The sequence below is a fragment of the Oncorhynchus clarkii genome, chromosome 7, assembly GCF_045791955.1.
Source record: "Oncorhynchus clarkii lewisi isolate Uvic-CL-2024 chromosome 7, UVic_Ocla_1.0, whole genome shotgun sequence".
NCBI lineage: Eukaryota > Metazoa > Chordata > Actinopteri > Salmoniformes > Salmonidae > Oncorhynchus > Oncorhynchus clarkii.
In genome coordinates this window covers 28,431,604-28,453,625 of record NC_092153.1, presented here as the reverse complement: position 1 = coordinate 28,453,625, position 22,022 = coordinate 28,431,604, and the positions used below count along the sequence as shown (strand labels likewise).

The following is a 22,022-nucleotide window of genomic DNA, read 5'->3' as shown; positions in this document are numbered from 1 at the left end:
CATCTTGTTGCTGCTGCAGTTTCTTTCCCCCCTCAGTGGTCCTGATTGCTAAGAGAGTGAAAAGGATTTTAGAGGGGGTCTTGAAACGGGTTCATGTGAAATCACCAGTTCTTTCTGGCTGTCCTGAATCCTGTATATTGATGTTGTGTTCTATCGTATAAGCATCCTCCTGACTTGTATTATTAGACCATACCATGACAGATTGTGCAACTCCTTTTGAGCATGCACAAGGGGGAGGTGGGTTCTAGTGTAAAAAACCCTGATTGAATTAAGTACAATTCCATATTCATGCAATTAATTATTTTACACTTTTGGAATCGGCATATATTGAGTTTTACAGAATAATGACCCATGACCTCTGGGAATACATCCTGGGCCCGGTTTCCCGACAGCGATGGAATTTAGGCTTATGAGTGTTTTTAACAATGCGTCTTTCCTACAACGGCCGACAATGTAACATGGTTTCCCAAAGCACCACACAAAGAGAACTTTGCGAAGTGTGTCGTTGAGGCATGTGTCGATACTGATAGGAGCGAAAGATAGGCAAACGCTGCTCTCGGATCGGCTTTTTCCATTCAAAATGTACCTCACCATTAGAATTATTCCACAATATTGACAATTGATCAGCCACTAGAAAGATCTTACCAATGGCTGCAAATATTAAAGTAGCTTACTCTAATTCATACCCTATAATGCACTACATCAAGATTTAGCACTGCACACATGAAATATTGAGGCAATTACAGACAGTAGCCTACAATTCGTGAAATAGAACTGTTGAATGAACATGAGTATTCATTATTCAGACCCCTTAACTTTTTCCACATTTTGTTATGTTAGTCCTATTCTAAAATGGATTAAGTTCTTTTTTTTTACCTCAATCTACACACAATACTCCATTTTATTTTAGCAAATGTATTAAATAAACTTTTACATAAGTATTCATTTTGTTACGTTTACAGCCAGTTTTCACTTGAAGTATCTTTTTTTTTTCCATTCTTCGCTTGTTTGTAACAATTGGAAAGACATTGGCAACTTTGTATTTGTAGCTAACTTCAACTAGAAGTTAAACATCGATTCTACAGTCGTGGCCAAAAGTTTTGAGAATGACATATTAATTTTCAAAGTTTGCTGCTTCAGTGTCTTTGGATATTTTTGTCAGATATTACTATGGAATACTGAAGTACACAGTGGGGAGAACAAGTATTTGATACACTGCCGATTTTGCAGGTTTTCCTACTTACAAAGCATGTAGAGGTCTGTACTTTTTATCATCGGTACACTTCAACTGTGAGAGACGGAATCTAAAACAAAAATCCAGAAAGTCACATTGTATGATTTTTAAGTAATTAATTAGCATTTTATTGCATGACATACAGTGGGGCAAAGAAGTATTTAGTCAGCCACCAATTGTGCAAGTTCTCCCACTTAAAAAGATGAGGCCTGTAATTTTCATCATAGGTACACTTCAACTATGACAGCGAGTAGAGTTCAGACCAAAAAGCTCTATTGTCTCATCAGACCACATGACCTTCTCCCATTCCTCCTCTGGATCATCCAGATGGTCATTGGCAAACTTCAGACGGGCCTGGACATGCGCTGGCTTGAGCAGGGGGACCTTGCGTGTGCTGCAGCATTTTAATCCATGACGGCATAGTGTGTTACTAATGGTTTTCTTTGAGACTGTGGTCCCAGCCCTCTTCAGGTCATTGACCAGGTCCTGACGTGTTGTTCTGGGCTGATCCCTCACCTTCCTCATGATCATTGATGCCCCACGAGGTGAGATCTTGCATGGAGCCCCAGACCGAGGTTGATTGACCGTCATCTTGAACTTCTTCCGTTTTCTAATAATTGCGCCAACAATTGTTGCCTTCTCACCAAGCTGCTTGCCTATTGTCCTGTACTCCATCCCAGCCTTGTGCAGGTCTACAATTTTATCCCTGATGTCCTTACACAGCTCTCTGGTCTTGGCCATTGTGGAGAGGTTGGAGTCGGTTTGATTGAGTGTGTGGACAGGTGTCTTTTATACAGAAAACGAGTTAAAACAGGAGCAGTTAATACAGGTAATGAGTGGAAAACAGGAGGGCTTCTTAAAGAAAAACTAACAGGTCTGTGAGAGCCGGAATTCTTACTGGTTGATAAAAATGACAGACATGCTTTATAAGTAGGAAACACTGCCGATTTTGCAGGTTATCAAATACTTGTTCTCCCCACTGTAATTACAAGCATTTCATAAGTGTCAAAGGCTTTTATTGACAATTACATGAAGTTGATGCAAAGAGTCAACCCAGACAGGAAGACTACGTCAGTGACCCAACCCACTCAAGTGACGCACCCCTCAGGGACGGCATGGAAGAGCACCAGTAAGCCAGTGACTCGGCCCCTGTAATAGGGTTAGAGGCAGAGAATCCCAGTGGAGAGAGGGGAACCGGCTATGCAGAGACAGCAACGTTGCTCCAGTGCCTTTCCGTTCACCTTCACACGCCTGGTCCAGACTACACTCAATCATATGACCTACTGAAGAGATGAGTCTTCAATAAAGACAAAGGTTGAGACCGAGTCTGCATCTCTCACATGGGTAGGCAGACCATTCCATGAAAATGGAGCTCTATAGGAGAAAGCCACGCCTCCAGCTGTTTGCTAAGGAATTCTAGGGACAATTAGGAGGCCTGCGTCTTGTGACCGTAGCGTAATACTGTCCCGATAACCTTGTCCTGCCAAAGCCATACAAATAAATATTCAGAGAATCTCTCCCATCCCTAAATTAAAGTCCCCACACAAAGTAGCTATCTGGATGCGTGTACAAAATACAATTAATGCACACAGTAGAAACAGAAACGGGTTAAGATACAGAGTAGGCTACGAAGTGCATCTTTGAATGACACAAGGCATTTATTCAAAGACCGGGATCATTTTTTTTATCAAATTCGTTTTTTGATATTGATATATTCTGAATCAGGGGAGGATGGACAAAAAACATGTATTTTTGTCCATCCTCCCCTGATTCAGAATATATCATTTTCATGGCATGCTTTGTGTAAGAGCTATTGTAGAGAGAACCGAATATCCAATATATAGTTGAAGTCGGAAGTTTACATACACCTTAGCCAAATAGATTTAAACTCAGTTTTTCACAATTCCTGACATTTAATCCCAGTAAAAAAGAAAAGAGCATCTTTCTGGTAAGAAGAGGGGCGGGGGGCTATGCCTTATGATTGTGGTGTGATCATAACACACAGGAACTCAAGTCCTTCTGTTCACCTGACTTAGAATTCCTCACAATCAAATGTCGACCGCATTTTCTACCAAGAGAATTCCCTTCGATCATAATCACAGCCGCGTATATTGCCCCCCCCCCCCAAGCAAACACACCGATGGCCCTGAACTAACTTGACTTTATGTAAACTGGAAACAACATTCATTGTAGCTGGGGATTTTAACAAGGCTAATCTGAAAACAAGACTCCCTAAATTCTATCAGCATATCGATTGTGCTACCAGGGCTGGTAAAACCCTGGATCATTGTTATTCTAACTTCCCCGACACATAAGGCCCTCCCCCGCCCTCCTTTCAGAAAAGCTGACCACGACTCCATTTTGCTGCTTCCAGCCTATAGACAGAAACTAAAACAGGAAGCTCTCGCTCTCAGGTCTGTTCAACGCTGGTTCGACCAATCTGATTCCACGCTTCAAGATTGCTTCGATCACGTGGATTGGGATATGTTCTGCATTGCGTCAAACAACAACATTGAAGAAGACGCTGATTCGGTGAACGAGTTCATTAGCAAGTGCATTGGCAACGTAATACCCACTGCAACTATTAAAACATTCCCCAACCAGAAACCGTGGATTGATGGCAGCTTTCGCGCGAAACACTGCTTTTAACCAGGACAAGGTGACCGGAAACATGACCGAATACAGTGTAGCTATTCCCTCCGCAAGACAAACAAGCTAAGCGTCAGTATAGAGACCAAGTAGTCACAATTCAACGGCTCAGACACAAGAGGTATGTGGCACGGTCTACAGTCAATCACGGATTACAAAAAGAAAACCAGCCCCGTCGTGGACCAGGATGTCTTTCTCCCAGACAGACTAAACAACTTCTTTGCTCGCTTTGAGGACAATACAGTGCCACTGACATGGCCCGCGACCAAAACCTGCGGACTCTCCTTCACTGCAGCCGACGTAAGTAAAACATTTAAACCTGTTAACCCTCGCAAGGCTGCAGGCCCAGACGGCATCCCCAGCTGCGTCCTCAGAGAATGTGCAGACCAGCTGGTTGGTGTGTTTACGGACATATCCAATCAATCCTTATCCCAGTCTGCTGTTCCCACATGCTTCAAGAGGGCCACCACTGTTCCTGTTCCCAAGAAAGATAAGGTAACTAAGCTAAACGACTTCCGCCCCGTAGCACTCACTTCCGTCAACATGAAGTGCTTTGAGACTAGTCAAGGACCATATCACCTCCAACCTACCTGACACCCTAGACCCACTCCAATTTTCTTAGCGCCCCAATAGGTCCACAGATGACGCAATCGCAACCACACTGTACACTGCCCTAACCCATCTAGACAAGAGGAATACCTATGTGAGAATGCTGTTCATCGACTACAGCTCCACATTTAACACCATAGTACCCTCCAGACCCTGGGTCTCGGCCCCGTCCTGTGCAACTGGGTACTGGACTTCCTGACAGGTCACGCCCAGGTGGTGAGGGTAGGTAACAACATCTCCACCCCGCTGATCCTCAACACTGGTGCCCCACAAGGGTGCGTTCTGAGACCTCTCCAGTACTCCCTGTTCACCCACGACTGCGTGGCCATGCATGCCTCCAACTCAATCATCAAGTTTGCGGACGACACTACAGTGGTAGGTTTGATTACCAACAACGACGAAACGGCATACAGGGAGGAGGTGAGGTGTCAGGAAAATAACCTCACACTCAACATCAACAAAACAAAGGTGATGATCGTGGACTTCAGGAAACAGCAGAGGGAGCACCCCCCTATCCACATCGACGGGACAGTAGTGGAGAAGGTAGTAGGTTTTAAGTTCCTCAGCGTACACATCACGGACAAACTGAAATGGTCCACCCACACGGACAGCGTTGTGAAGAAGGCACAGCAGCGCCTCTTCAACCTCAGGAGGCTGAAGAAATTTGGCTTGTCACCAAAAGCACTCACAAACATTTACAGATGCACAATCGAGAGCATCCTGTCGGGCTGTATCACCGCCTGGTACGGCAACTGCTCAGCCCACAACCGTAAGGCTCTCCAGAGGGTAGTGAGGTCTGCACAACGCATCACCGGGGGCAAACTACCTGCCCTCCAGGACACCTACACCACCCGATGTCACAGGAAGGCCATAAAGATCATCAAGGACAACAACCACCCGAGCCACTGCCTGTTCACCCCGCTATCATCCAGAAGGCGAGGTCAGTACAGGTGCATCAAAGCAGGGACCGAGAGACTGAAAGACAGCTTCTATCTCAAGGCCACCAGACTGTTTAACAGCCACCACTAACATTGAGTTGCTGCTGCCAACACACTGACTCAACTCCAGCCACTTTAATAATGGGAATTGATGGAAATTTATGTCAAATATATCACTAGCCACTTTAAACAATGCTTCTTAATATAATGTTTACATACCCTACATTACTCATCTATGTATATACTGTACTCTATATCATCAACTGCATCTTTATGTAATACATGTATCACTAGCCACTTTAAACTATGCCACTTTGTTTACATACCCTACATTACTCATCTCATATGTATATACTGTACTCTATACCATCTACTGCATCTTGCCTATGCCGCTCTGTACCATCACTCATTCATATATCTTTATGTACATATTCTTTATCCCTTTACACTTGTGTGTATAAGGTAGTAGTTTTGGAATTGTTAGGTTAGATTACTCGTTGGTTATTACTGCCTTGTCGGAACTAGAAGCACAAGCATTTCGCTACACTCGCATTAACATCTGCTAACCATGTGTATGTGACAAATAAATTTGATTTGAAGTAAGGTGAGAGGAGCCAGAGCTGGATGATCCACAGTGGATATTAAAGCTGAAATGTTTAACTGACATCACCTGCCACCTGAACACGGTGAATCTCCAGCTCATAGGGAAAGCTACAACTCTGGGAAAAATGCTATGTGGTCACAGCATTTCAAAATAAAATCACCACACGGTTCATACCTGACAGTTTGTTCATTTCCCAAAACTAAGAGCAGTCACCACATCCAAACCAGACATACTGCAACATTTTAGCTATCATGCATTTGTGTGTGTGTTTGAGTCAAGATTCAAGGATATTTTAACTTAATTGAGAACCCCTATCCTGTGCCATCTCTGACCCCCTGACTGTGCTGGAATAGAGTGAGATCGTGGAGCATTTCGCTACACTCGCATTAACATCTGCTAACCATGTGTACGTAACCAATAACATTTGATTTTGATTTGGAGCTGCAGGCAAATTACACATTGCAAGGTCCATAGGCGCATAGACACAGCTTGGCTAAATTGTAACTGTAAAGCACATATTGGGCTCAACCAGGACTTACTTTTGTAAATGAATTAAGACATTTTAAGAATGTGAATTGGGAAAATAGATGGCAAATGCAGAATGGTGGTAAATGCCTGTAAGCAGCTTGGGGAGGATCATTTTTTCAGATTTAATCACGTAATATTTTGTAGGTGCCTTTTCATTTTAAACACCAGTGATGCATATAGCGCTTTCTAACGTCACTGAACCAAAACAGTGGAATGAGGGAGCAAAGGAAAACTTGAATGTTTTTGATCACTTTTCTTAAGGCGACAGGGCAGGGGACAAATACAATTAGTTTATTATATAATACACTACTCAAAAAAATAAAGGGAACACTAAAATAACATCCTAGATCTGAATGAATGAAATATTCTTATTAAATACTTTTTTCTTTACATAGTTGAATGTGCTGACAACAAAATCACACACAAATTATCAATGGAAATCAAATGTATCAACCCATGGAGGTCTGCATTTGAAGTCACACTCAAAATTAAAGTGGAAAACTACACTACAGGCTGATCCAACTTTGATGTAATGTCCTTAAAACAAGTCAAATGAGGCTCAGTAGTGTGTGTGGCCTCCACATGCCTGTATGACCTCCCTACAACGCCTGGGCATGCTCCTGATGAGGTGGCGGATGGTCTCCTGAGGGATCTCCTCCCAGACCTGGACTAAAGCATTCCGCCAACTCCTGGACAGTCTGTGGTGCAACTTGGAGTTGGTGGATGGAGCGAGACATGATGTCCCAGATGTGCTCAATTGGATTCAGGTCTGGGGAACGGGTGGGCCAGTCCATAGCATCAATGCCTTCCTCTTGCAGGAACTGCTGACACACTGCAGCCACATGAGGTCTAGACTTGTCTTGCATTAGGAGGAACCCAGGGCCAACCACACCAGCATATGGTCTCACAAGGGGTCTGAGGATCTCATCTCGGTACCTAATGGCAGTCAGGCTACCTCTGGCGAGCACATGGAGGGCTGTGCGGCCCCCCAAAGAAATGCCACCTCACACCATGACTGACCCACCGCCAAACCGGTCATGCTGGAGGATGTCGCAGGCAGCAGAACGTTCTCCACGGCGTCTCCAGACTCTGTCACGTGCTCAGTGTGAACCTGCTTTCATCTGTGAAGAGCACAGGGCGCCAGTGGCAAATTTGCCAATCTTGGTGTTCTTTGGCAAATGCCAAACGTCCTGCACGGTGTTGGGCTATAAGCACAACTCCCACCTGTGGACGTCGGGCCCTCATACCACCCTCATGGAGTCTGTTTCTGACCTGTTTGAGCAGACACATGCACATTTGTGGCCTGCTGGAGGTCATTTTGCAGGGCTCTGGCAGTGCTCCACCTGCTCCTCCTTGCACAAAGGTGGAGGTAGCGGTCCTGCTGCTGGGTTGTTGCCCTCCTACGGCCTCCTCCACGTCTCCTGATAGCGCCTCCATGCTCTGGACACTACGCTGACAGACACAGCAAATCTTATTGCCACAGCTCGCATTGATGTTCCATCCTGGATGAGCTGCACTACCTGAGCCACTTGTATGGGTTGTAGACTCTGTCTCATGCTACCACTAGAGTGAAAGCACCGCCAGCATTCAAAAGTGACCAAAACATCAGCCAGGAAGCATAGGAACTGAGAAGAGGTCTGTTGTCACCACCTGCAGAACCACTCCTTTATTGGGGGTGTCTTGCTAATTGCCTATAATTTCCACCTGTTGTCTATTCCATTTGCACAACAGCATGTGAAATTTATTGTCAATCAGTGTTGCTTCCTAAGTAGACAGTTTGATTTCACAGAAGTGTGATTGACTTGGAGTTACATTGTGTTTAAGTGTTCCCTTTATTTTTTTGAGCAGTGTATACAAAATTGACTATTAGACTTAGCTCAAAACAATCATTGAAAATGACAAATTACCCAATGAATCATGATACTTTTCTGGTAAAAACATGGGGGTGCAGCTGTTCTGTTTCCTCCATTGCTCAGATAAAAAAAAAGTCTCAAAGCAGATATGTGACTTTTGGGCAACCCAACCAAATTCACATAGAAATGTGAGTTATAGATCTGTCATTCTCATTGACAGCAAGCCTAAGAAGCAGTGTATCTGTTTTGTGTGTGCTATTTCTATGCTTCTCATGCACAACTTTAGTGTATTATTTCTGGTTTTGTACACCAGCTTCAAAACAGCTGAAAATACAATATTTGGGGTTATTGGAAAGATATCTCCCAGCAGTTTGGATGGTATGATTCTCTACATTGACAAAATGAACAAACCTAAATAAGGCAAACTATAATTTTAACAACCAGGAAATGGCAGAGCAATTTATGCATATTGCACCCTTAAACAATACATATAGAGCTGTAAGCAAAGAACCGTGATTCAAATTACTGCCATTGGCCAGTCCAGTGTTGTGATTGGCTATAAAGAGCCTTCCTTTTGCGTACCTTCAAAACAGATGCACTACAGAGCTGTCTGTTTAGCTTGCTAGCAGACTTGAATAGTAAGCACCCGAACAACTAGGTACACACAGGAAGGAATTAAAAATAAATACATAGATATACTATACCTTGAGTGGAATCTACTTGCTAAAGTTAGCCAGCTAATTACTGGTTAGCCAACAACAATCTGTAAAACGAAAAGCAATCAGCTCTAGCAAACACCATAAAACAAGTCCACTAATTGAAGGCAGGATCCAATATTTAGGGTATTAATCCCAAAGGGAGACACTCAGCACATGGGGAATTTGAATATGAAGACACAAAGGAGAGAATCTGCATACAATGCATAACCAGTCCCAAATAATAGAATGTAAACTGACATGAATACTAAATCAGCTAAACTCAGGTTAACATGTCAGAATCAGCTTTATTCGACAAATACATGTACAGGAATTTGACTCTGAAATGGTGCTGGCAGACCAAATATAGATGCAGATCCAGTGTACATACAATGAACATTAAGCTAAAAACGTTAAACTACGCTATAAGCTACACTACATAAATGATGCATGTAAGAGATGCAAAGAACAATGTGCAGTTCTGGGATGATAGTGCAAGGTACATAGTCTGTGGATGAGCGGATGATCCGTGGACCAGGTGGCCAGTTGGCGAGGGCCACGGCGCTGGGGAAGAAACTGTTCAGGTGGCGGGAGGTTTTGGTCGTGATTGACCTTAACCATTTGCCAGAGGGGAGTCTTTGGAAGAGGGGATGGAAGGGGTCGGCAATGATCTTTCCTGCACGCTTCCTTGCCCTGCAGGACCTCGATGCAGGGCAGGCGGCAGCCAAGGACCCTCTCAGAAGACCAGACACTCCGTTGCAGTGATCGAGGAAGTGAGGATGGATTTGACAGTCGTTTAGAACTGAATCAGTACACACAAACATTCAAAAGGAGGACTGAGGGCAAAACACATTCACTGAGGAAAACATTTGTTTTATAGTTACTGTCTGACTGGGAACTACCATTGTCTATCAATTGCAGAATACCAATCTCAATTTGGCATTGGAAGTTTTATTGAAGTCATTAATACAGGAGTCAAATCACATCGGGAGTCTCATCAGATCAGATGTTATCAGCAAGCCAGATCAATCTGTTGAAAGAGCACAAGCAGAACAAAGATATAAGTGCAAACAGATACAATTCATATCTGCTCAACTCCTTGCATCCTTCTCAAAACCCATTGGGAGGTCTGAGGCGAGGAGACGGGTCGTCTCCTCCAATGGTGCATCGATAGCTCTGGGAGTGGTTACATTTCTCCAGCCCCATCCCTCAGCTTTTCACAAAAATGGCAGTGGGGAGTTCGCTTTGTTATTGTTTCAACTGCTAATTGACACGTTAAGAAACACAAATGAGCATACATGTATGTTTAAGCATTCACAAATGTTGGGAGTGCGGTGCCATACCTTTAGTGCCCAGGTGCAGCAGAGCTGACACACTAAAGATGGAGTTGTGGCAGATGTCTTGACCACTCTCTGGCTGTTCTCCAGATAACAGTAGGGCTGGAAGCTGTCCCAGACATTGTTTGTAGCAACATCACCTCCCTCAGAACCAGTGAAGATCTCCAGGTTCTTACAATGGGGCGTCAGCATAATCTATAAAGAGAACAGAACAATACAGGAGATATTATAGATTTAGTAGGAGTGGAAGTCCAAACTTAAAAAGTTATTGTACAATCCATAGACATGGGTAAAAAGGTAACCAAAAGTAGGAAACTGGAGTTTGAGGAATGTGGAGGGATACATATAGTGCATTCGGAAAGTATTCAGACCTCTTGACTTTTTCCCAAATTGTTACGTTACAGCCTTATTCTAAAATGTATTAAATATTTTTTCCCCCCTCATCAATCCACACACGATACCCTATACTGACAAAGTGAAAACAGGTTAAGAAATTTTAGCAAATGTATTATAAAAAACAGAAATACCTTATTTACATAAGTGTTCAAACCCTTTGCTAAGAGACTCGAAATTGAGCTCAGATGCATCCGGTTTCCATTGATCATCATTTAGATGTTTCTACAACTTGGAGTACACCTGTGGTAAATTAAAATTGATTGGACATGATTTGGAAAGACACACACCTGTCTATATAAGGTCCCACAGTTGACAGTGCATGTCATAGCAAAGACCAAGCGATGAGGTCAAAGAAATTGTCCATAGAGCTTCGAGACAGGATTGTGTCGAGGCACAGAAGGGTACCAAAACATTTCTGGAGCATTGAAGGTCCCAAGAACACAGTGGCTTCAAAAATTCTTAAATGGAAGAGGTTTGGAAATTCCAAGACTCTTCCTACGGCCAAACTGAGCAATCGGGGGTGACCAAGAACCCGATGGTCACTTTGACAGAGCTCGAGCTCCTCTGTGGAGATGGGAGAACCTTCCAGAAGGACAACCATCTCTGCAAAACTCCACATACACAGTAAACTTAGTGTCTGTATACTTCTGACCCACTGGAATTGTGATACAGTGAATTATAAGTGAAATAATCTGTAAACAATTGTTGGAAAAATTACTTGTGTCATGCACAGAGTAGATGTCCTAACTGACTAGCCAAAACTATAGTTTGTTAACAAGAAATGTGTGGAGTGGTTGAAAAACTAGTTTTAATGACTCCAACCTAAGTGTATTAAACTTCCGACTTCAACTGAATGTATGTATGTGTGTGTGTAATATATACACACACACAGAACAAGTATTTGATACACTGCCGATTTTGCAGGTTTTTTCCTACTTAAAGCATGTAGAGGTCTGTAATTTTCTATCATAGGTACACTTCAACTGTGAGAGACAGAATCTAAAACAAAAATCCAGAAAATCACATTGTATGATTTTTAAGTAATTAATTTGCATTTTATTGCATGACATAAGTATTTGATCACCTACCAACCAGTAAGAATTCCGGCTCTCACAGATATGTTAATTTTGTCTTTAAGAAGCCCTCCTGTTCTCCACTCATTACCTGTATTAACTGCACCTGTTTGAACTCGTTAAATGTATAACAAACACCTGTCCACACACTCAAACAGACTCCAACCTCTCCACAATGGCCAAGACCAGAGAGCTGTGTAAGGACATCAGGGATAAAATTGTAGACCTGCACAAGGCTGGGATGGGCTACAGGACAATAGGCAAGCAGCTTGGTGAGAAGGCAACAACTGTTGGCGGAATTATTAGAAAATGGAAGAAGTTCAAGATGACAGTCAATCACCCTCGGTCTGGGGCTCCATGCAAGAGCTCACCTCGTGGGGCATCAATGATCATGAGGAAAGTGAGGGATCAGCCCAGAACTACACGACAGGACCTGGTCAATGATCTGAAGAGAGCTGGGACCACAGTCTCAAAGAAAACCATTAGTAACACACTACGCCGTCATGGATTAGAATGCTGCAGTGCATACAAGGTCCCCCTGCTCAAGCCAGCGCATGTCCAGGCCCATCTGAAGTTTGCCAATGACCATCTGGATGATCCAGAGGAGGAATGGGAGAAGGTCATGTGGTCTGATGAGACAAAAATAGAGCTTTTTGGTCTAAACTCCACTCGCCGTGTTTGGAGGAAGAAGAAGGATGAGTACAACCCCAAGAACACCATCCCAACCGTGAAGCATGGAGGTGGAAACATAATTCTTTGGGGATGCTTTTCTGCAAAGGGGACAGGACGACTGCACCGTATTGAGGGGAGGATGGATGGGGCCATTTATCGCGAGATCTTGGCCAACAACCTCCTTCCCTCAGTAAGAGCATTGACGATAGGTCGTGGCTGGGTCTTCCAGCATGACAACGACCCGAAACACACAGCCAGGGCAACTAAGGAGTGGCTCAGTAAGAAGCATCTCAAGGTCCTGGAGTGATCTAGCCAAACTCCAGACCTGAACCAAATAGAAAATATTTGGAGGGAGCTGAAAGTCTGTATTGCCCAGCGACAGCCCCGAAACCTGAAGGATCTGGAGAAGGTCTGTATGGAGGAGTGGGCCAAAGTCCCTGCTGCAGTGTGTGCAAACCTGGTCAAGAACTACAGGAAACATATGATCTCTGTAATTGCAAACAAAGGTTTCTGTACCAAATATTCAGTTCTGCTTTTCTGATGTATCAAATACTTATGTCATGCAATAAAATGCAAATTAATTACTTAAAAATTATACAATGTGATTTTCTGGATTTTTGTTTCAGATTCCGTCTCTCACAGTTGACGTGTACCTATGATAAAAAAAATACAGACCTCTACATGCTTTGTAAGTAGGAAAATCTGCAAAATCGGCAGTGTATCAAATACTTGTTCTCCCCACTGTATATATATATATTCATTCAGAGCCATATCCCTGTAATGCTTAGAGAAGATCTAATGTCAAGTGTTATTGAAGTGTTGTGGTTGCAGGTTCTTGGGGACCTGAATATTGACTGGTTTTCATCAAGCTGTCCGCTCAAGAGGAAGCTTCCTACTGTAACCAGTGACTGTAATCTGGTTCAGGTTATTAATCAATCTACCAGGGTGTTTTACAAACACTACAGGAACAAGATCAACCACATTATCAATCACATTTTTACTAATGCTGTAGAACTTTGTTCTAAAGCTGTATCCATACACATTGGATGCAGTGATCACAATATAGTGGCTTTATCCAGGAAAGCTAAAGGACTAACAACTGGGTGTAAAAAAGTATATAAGAGATCATTCAAAAGATTTTGCTGTGACTTATGTGGAATATTTGTTGGTCTGATGTGATTAATGAACATCCAGACACTGCACTTGATGAATGTATGAAATTGCTACATCAAATTACTGATAAACATGCACCTGTTAAGAAACTGACTGTTAGAACTGTTAAGGCTCCATGGATTGATGAGGAATTTAAAAATTGTATGGTAGAAAGAGATGGGGCAAAAGGAGTGGCTAATAAGTCTGGCTGTACATCTGACTGGCTTACTTACTGCAAATTGAGAAATTATGTGATTAAACTCAACAAAAAGAATAAACTTTATTATGAAACCAAGATCAATGATAAGGAATGATGGAATAAAAACTTGAGTACTTTAACTTCTTCGGGAGACTGGTTTTTGTTCGGAATTTCAGATGACTTACGTGACTTAAACTGCCTGTTACTCAGGCCCAGAAGCTAGGATATGCATATATTTGGTAGCATTGGATAGAAAACCCTCTGATGATTCTCAAACTGCTAAAAGCATGTCTGAGTATAACATAACTAATATGACAGGCGAAAACCCGAGGAGAATCCACCCGAAATGTTTTTTAGTGAGGTCACAGGCCATTTCAATGCCAACCTATGGGAAATACAAAATAATTCCTCCCAGATTGCAATTCCTATGGCTTCCACTAGATGTCAAGTCTTTAGAAAGGGTTTCAGGCTTATTTGTACTCGTGAACGAGAGCGCGCTTTTCGTTATTTATCTTCCCTATTGAACATACTATTCTTCGTCGTAAATATTATAGTTTATTTAGATATTAGAATACCTGAGGATTAATTAGAAACATCGTTTGACTTGTTTGGACAAACTTTACCGATAACTTTTTGGATTTGTTTGTATGCATGTTGAACGAGTGGATTACTAAATCAAGCGCGCCAACTAAACTGACATTTTTGGGATATAAAGAAGGACTTTATTGAACACAACTGCCATTCATTGTGTAGCTGGGACCCTTGGAATTGCAAACAGAGGAAGATCTTCAAAAGTGATTTATTTTAATCTCTATTTGGCATTTTTTGACACCTGTGCTGGTTTGGAAAGGATTTTGCAGTGGGGCGCGGTCCTCAGACAATCGAATGCTTTCGCCGTAAGGCCTTTTTGAAATCTGAACGCTGTTGGATTAACAAGTTAAGCTTTTAAATGATGTATGACACTTGTATTTTCATGAATGTTTAATATTACGTTTTCTGTATTTCGCGCTCTGCAATTTCACCGGATGATGTCGTGGTGGAATCCTAGCGGGACACTGATCTAAAAGAGGTTAAATGAAATTATGGGCAGAAAGACAAATTCAACTCCATCTTTCATCGAATCAGATGTCTTATCACAAAACCATTTGATGTCGCCAATTATTTTAACGATAATTCCATTGGCAAAGTTGGCAAACTTAGGCAGGAAATGCCCATGACAAACAGTGAGCAATTATATTCAAGCATTAAAAAAAAAACAAATGATGAAATAAAACAGTGCAAGTTTGAATTTTGTAAAGTTAGTGTGGGAGAGGTGGAAAAATTATTGTTAACGATCAATAATGACAAACCTCCCTGGCATTGACAACTTAGATGGTAAGCTACTGAGGATGGTAGTTGACTCTATAGCCACTCCGGTCATATTTTTTTATCTGAGCATAGAGGAAAGTCTGTGTCCTCAGGCATGGAGGGAAGCCAAAGTATTCCCGCTACCCAAGTTGTAAAGCGGCCTTTACTGGGTCTAACAGCAGACTTATAAAGCTTGCTGCCAGCTCTTAGCAAACTTTTGGAAATATGGTGTTTGACCAAATACAATGCTATTTCTCTGTAAACAAATTAACAACACATTTTCAGCATGCTTATAGAGAAGGGCACTCAACATTTACTGCACTGACACAAATGACTGATGATTGGTTGAAAGAAATTGATAATAAGAAGATCGTGGGAGCTGTACTGTTAGATTTCAATGCAGCCTTTGATATTATTGACCATAACCTGTTGTTGAAAACACTTAAGTTCTATGGCTTTTTAACCTCTGCCATATTGTGGATTCAGAGCTATCTAATAGAACTCAAAGTATTTTCTTTAATGGACGTGTCTCTAATGTAAAACATGCAAAGTGTGGTGTACTGCAGGGCAGCTCTCTAGGCCCTCTACTCGTTTCTATTTTTACCAATGACCTGCCACTGGCGTTAAACAAAGAATGTGTGTCAATGTATGCTGATGATTCAACCATATACGCATCAGCAACAACAGCTAATGAAGTCACTGAAACCCTTAAATAGTTACAGTTTGTTGTGGAATGAGTGGCCAGTAATAAACTGGTCCTGAACATCTCTAAAACTAAGAGCATTGTATTTGGTACAAATCATTGCTTTAGTGCTTGTATCTTGATTATTAGTTGTGTGGTCCAGTGCTGCAAAGAAAGACCTAATAAAGCTGCAGCTGGCCTAGAACAGAGCAGCACGTTTTGCTCCTAGTTGTAATCAGAGGGCTGATATAAATACTATGCATGCCAGTCTCTCTTGGCTAAGAGTTGAGGAGAGACTGACTGCATCACTTATTTGTATAAGAAACATTCATGTGTTGAAAATCCCAAATTGTTTGCATAGTCAACTTACACACAGCTCTGACACACACTTAACCCACCAGCCATGCCACCAGGGATCTTTTTTTAGTCCCCAAATCCAGAACATATTCAAGAAAACACAAAGTATTATATAGAGCCCTTATTGCATGGAACTTCCTTCCATCTCCTATTGCTCAAATAAACAGCAAACCTGGTTTCAAATAACAGAAAGCAACACCTCACAATGCCTCTCCCCTACTTGACCTAGATAGTTGTGTGTGTTGATATGTAGACTGTGTGTGCCTTTTAAAAAATGTATGTTTTTCTGTCCTTGTCCAATGATGTTCTGTATTGTTTTATGTTTTGTGTGAACCCAAGGAAGAGTAGCTGCTGCTTTTACAACAGCTAATGGGGTTCCTAATAAAATACCAATACTTGGAGTAGTCCCCAGAGTGCTGTATATAGAGGAAAGCCAATGTAACCTACTTGGAACAGAATGGATTCCTGTATCTCCTGTCTGTCAGCTGAGCAGAGACAAACTTCAACACCACATATTAGTGACAATGGACCTGCATGGAAAGAGGGATGGAGAGAGAAATGATTTGAGGTCATTCTCATTTATTGCACAAAAACTGACAAGGGTAAAAGTTATTAAATCTCGAAGTATGCGGCTAGCGGTTATAAATATTCCCTATTATTTGTTTCGGAGCCTGACTCTTTTGGCTCCCCCAGTGAGGGTCTTCCCTGTATGTTCTCATTATTCCCCCCCCCCCCAATGAGGTATAATAAAAACTCAAGACTGTGTACAAGATGTCCGACTGTTGTTTTCAAGGTAATCTACTCACGCCGATTCCAGGTTGCATCCAGTTTATACTGGATGCACATGGCACTAGCACTCAGCACAAGCAGCAACGAAAACATGACAGACATTGGATGAATATAAAATAACAGTCTATGTGATTAAAAAAATATATATATACTTTCGGCCTCTGTAATAATTAACTGAATAATTCAGTGGGTGTTTTGTGGAAAAAGGTGATGAAGGAAATTTCAAATCTGGCCGCCAATGGAAATTATTCTTTCTGGGCTAGGCATCAGCTAAACTGAACTGCAGTACCAAAGCAAAACTGTATACCTTTATTTATTCAAGTTAGTCTCATTGAGATAAAATCTCATGAGACCTGGTCCGACCTTGACACCAGCAGGGGGAAAAAATGTTTGAGACAAATATCAGACATACTGTAACAACTTAGACACACCATGAAATGGCGATTTAATTATTATTTTTTTTATTACATATATTTCAATTAAAGAAACATACGTGTCATAGATTTAAAAAAAAATCTATGTACCACCGCATCAAGTCGTAATGATAATCACATTTCTCAGTAACATGTGAGTCAACCAAACTTATAAACTCCTCAAAGGAAACAAGATCCTGGGGCCCCTTGCTCCCCCCTCTCCTGCCACTCAGTCATGCTGGTCTTCCAAGTCCTCCTCCTCTATTAAACCCTTCCTCAACATATCTACATTGCGCTTAGTTAAACCAGAGACTATAGAAAACGATACCACCTTTGGTTAAACCACAGGGTTAAAATGTTAGCTGTCTAACATTAGCTAGTTCGCTTTCTAGCTAACTGACATTAACCTAGCTTGGCTCATCATTAGCCTGCTTTAATAACAAAAGACAAAATAACTACATTCAAATTTGAAATCATAGTTGATTAGCTAGCTGGTCGGTTTCTCTAGTGAAAAACGAATCAAACTTACATCATCAGCCATCGTTCACCATCCCCTTCCATCTTCTGTGGTCAAAAAAGCGGTAAGAGATCACTCAAGACATGACTGGCCCAAAAACCTGACCATTTGTGTTTCAGTAGACTGCTACAGGCTATATTCACTGGCTAGAACTTTCCTGGTATAAAAAGATAGTAAGCAGTTGCGAGAGCAAAATGGATTTTGGAGAGCAAACAGGAAAATTGGTGAGAGGAGATCTGTGGGGATGTCTTGAAGTATTTCTTCAAGGGAACAAAAGCCTCTGGCCTCCAAATAATTTACTGCATATGGCAATGTGGTTCTGCGCACTTAAAGTCACACTTGCAAGCGCTCAAGTTACATTTTTCAAGTTAAATTTGTGCACACCACGCTGGCCTGCGCTCGTGTGAACCCATCCTCTGGTCGACTACATTTCTTCTCTTTTGACTCGTTTTTACTCGCGCAATTACGTTTCATCTTGCTCGCGCCCATTTGACTTTTGAATTGGCTATGACTCCATACTCAAGTTTTTCCCTTTATTTTGGCAGCTACCTGTATATCTATTGTTTTTGTCAAAATTGGTCAGGCTCCGTAAATTTGGTTTGGAGTCAGGGCTGAGACTGGACCACTCATGAACACAACACTGTCCCTGCCAGTGACAAGCATCCCCATAACATGATGCTGCCACCACAATACATCAAAAATACAAAAGGGTGTCACTGTTGTATTGGATTTTTACCTTGCCTGAGACTGTGATACCTCTGGCTCACAGATTAATGCCATACATTTGTTTGTAAAACTTCCACAAAGAATGTTTAATACAATTATAGTTTTTACTTTACTGTTTGTCCGTGCGGTTGGTCCTTTTGACGGTTGGAATGAGACAATATATCCACAGGAAAGTATCAGTAAATAACCTTATCAAAGCACTGGTAGCAAGTAAGTAAGTAAGTAAGTCAGCAAGTATGCATGCATGTATTTTCATCTTGTGCACACTTTGAAAAGTTGATCTATAATCTTCTGTGGATCACAGGAGTTGGTGGCACATTATATACCTTGCATTTGAGGGTTAGTTTAAGAGTTGGGGAAAACATGTCAAGAGGCTATTGAAGATTTTGCGCAAGGGCCCACCCTAGACTATAAATCCAGCAGTGCAGTTGATACTGTACTGTGGATTGCCATCGTCTCATGTCAGACAGTGTCACTCCTCCACAGCTCACGTTTCTCAATCAGTGGAGGCGGAATCGACACGCTGACCATGGTGGATTGCATTTATTATTATTTTTTACTATTGTGACGCATAATTTGCCATGGTAATATGGAATGTCCAGTCAATTAACATTTGGGGCCTTCCAACGCTTACATCAAATGCTTTATAACAGCATCATATCCCGTAGTAACAGTGCCATTCCAAACACAAAAACCAAGAAAATAAACTAATAATCATATAATAATAACAAGAGTAATCTTAGATAGTTAAAAGCCCAAGTTTGTATTTAGAAGCCCTTTGCCCAGTGAGCTTTGCAGCCCAAATGACACTCATCTAACCACTAGCAAGGGCCCCAACATCTCCTGTCAACTCTCCTCTTTCAGCTCACGATCCAAATGGCTCTATGTCTCCTAGGGACTGGGCGAGAAGTGAATCATGTTCATCTGGGAGTGATGATTGTTATACCCGAGTAGCTAGACCAGCACTTTAATAGGCTTTGCCTTGTCAACAAAAATAAAATACAGCGGGATAAAAAGTAGCCTAATGGATGCAAGAGGATGACGCACTTCTTTTGAGCATAAAATGAACAATCGGCCCAAAATTGTAGGAGTAGGCCCTCCCGTAGCTTAGAATGCTTAGCGTATTATTATTATTAAGTGATAATGCCCGAAAAGGATATATAGTCTTAACACAAATCTAGGTTTGCTACCCAAGCCGGGTAGCGACCCAGTCGTTCAGTCTTTTTGTTCTGTATCAATAGACATGTCACCCAGTCATTCGTTCTAAATGTTCCATTGACATACTGGCTGGCAAAATTATTATTCCTTGCTTGCTAGCCAGCCAACTACAGATCATTTACAGTCAGGTCAAACAGTGCAGCCAGAATAACAACAAAGTAGCTGAATTTGCATAAGCTGTTGTCTAGTAACATGTATGTATTTAACAATGAGCTAATGAGGCGCGATTTCGACCTGGCATAGAAAATGTGCTCTCACGTCAGGACACGGTTGTTCAGGGAGCCAACAACCCAGTTAACTTGTGGCTTGGGAGCAGTATTGAGAAGCTTGGATGAATAAGGTGCCCAGAGTAAACTGCCTGCTACTCAGGCCCAGAAGCTAAGATACACATATTATTAGTAGATTTGGATAGAAAACACTTTGAAGTTTCTAAAACTGTTTGAATGTCTGTGAGTATACCAGAACTCATATGGCAGGCACAAACCTGAGTAGAAATCCAACCAGGAAGTGGGAAATCTGAGGTTTGTAGTTTTTCAACTTTGCCTATCCAAGACAGTGTAAATTTGGTCCAATTGCACTTCCTAAAGGTTTCCACGAGATGTCAGTCTTTAGAACCTTGTTTCAGACTTCTACTGTGAAGGAGAAGAGAATAAGAGCTGATTGAGTAAGAGGTCTGCCAGAAGCCCATGAGCTGATCACGTGCACTCCCGTGAGAGGTAGCTGCGTTCCATTGCATTTCTAAAGACAGGAATTCACCGGTTGAAACATTGAAGATATGTTAAAAACATCCTAAAGATTGATTCTATACATCATTTGACATGTTTCTACGAACTGTAATGGAATTTTTGGACTTTGTCTGTCCTGCACGTCGTGAATTTGGATTTGTGAACTAAAGGTGTGAACAAAAAGGAGGTATTTGGACATAAAGTCCATAATTTATCGAACAAAACAAACATGTATTCTAGAACTGGAATTCCCGGGAGTGCATTCTGATGAAGATCAAAGGTAAGTGAATATTTATAATGCTATTTCTGACTTCTGTTGACTCCACAACATGGCGGATATCTGTATGGCTTGTTCTGGTCTCTGAGCTTTGTACTCAGATTATAGCATGGTGTGCTTTTTCGGTAAAGCTTTTTTGAAAGCAGTTGCATTAAGGAGAAGTTTATCTAAAGTTCAATGCATAACACTTATCTTTTATGTTTATTATGAGTATTTCTGTAAATTGATGTGGCTCTGCAAAAACACTGGATGTTTGGAAGCAAAACATTACTGAACGTAACGCGCCAATGTAAACGGAGATTTTTGGATATAAATATGAACTTTATCAAACAAACATACATGTATTGTATAACATGAAGTCCTATGAGTGTCATCGGATGAAGATCAAAGGTTAGTGATTCATTTTCTCTATTTCTACTTTTTGTGACTATTTGGCTGGGAAAATGGCTGTGTTTTTCTGTGACTAGGTACTGACATAACAATTGTTTGGTGTGCTTTCATCGTAAAGCCTTTTTGAAATCGGACACCGTGGTGGGATTAACAAGTTTCTTTAAAATGTTGTAAAATACATGTTTGATGAATTTTAATTATGAGATTTCTGTTGTTTGAATTTGGCGCCCTGCACTTTCACTGGCTGCTGTCATATCGATCCCGTTAACGGGACCTCAGCCATAAGAAGTTAACACAATCACTTCAAACTGAAGCTGGCAAGACATCAAACAAGTTGCACTTCATTTCGTTTGACGTTTTTTCAAATTCACATCTTTGTATATATACAAAATAATTATGCTAGCCCATTCACGATTTCGACTGGCTGAAATTTCGACTGGCTGAAAAACGCCTGTCTCGTTCCGACACGTTCATTACTATGGGGCAGCTGTTGCACGTTGGACGCAGACAGCAAGGTTTATATAAATCCCCGCTGCTGAAAACGAAATGTTAGTCTAAAAGAATGTGAGAATGTCTAGATGCTTTTTATATTGGAGATCAACTTTATAATTTGCCTAGATGGGCAGATGAGACAGTGGATTG

The 22,022-nt window shown here is 41.6% G+C and overlaps 1 long non-coding RNA gene across 1 annotated transcript; it reads right to left on the bottom strand.

Annotated features, from left to right (window-relative positions):
* Positions 1-9,398: 9,398 nt before the first annotated feature.
* LOC139413145 (uncharacterized) lies at positions 9,399-17,182 on the bottom strand. Its single transcript, XR_011634770.1, has 3 exons — positions 16,773-17,182; positions 10,454-10,642; positions 9,399-10,140 (listed from the first exon to the last, which is right to left on the bottom strand). It is a non-coding gene; the product is annotated as an uncharacterized lncRNA (long non-coding RNA).
* Positions 17,183-22,022: the final 4,840 nt, after the last annotated feature.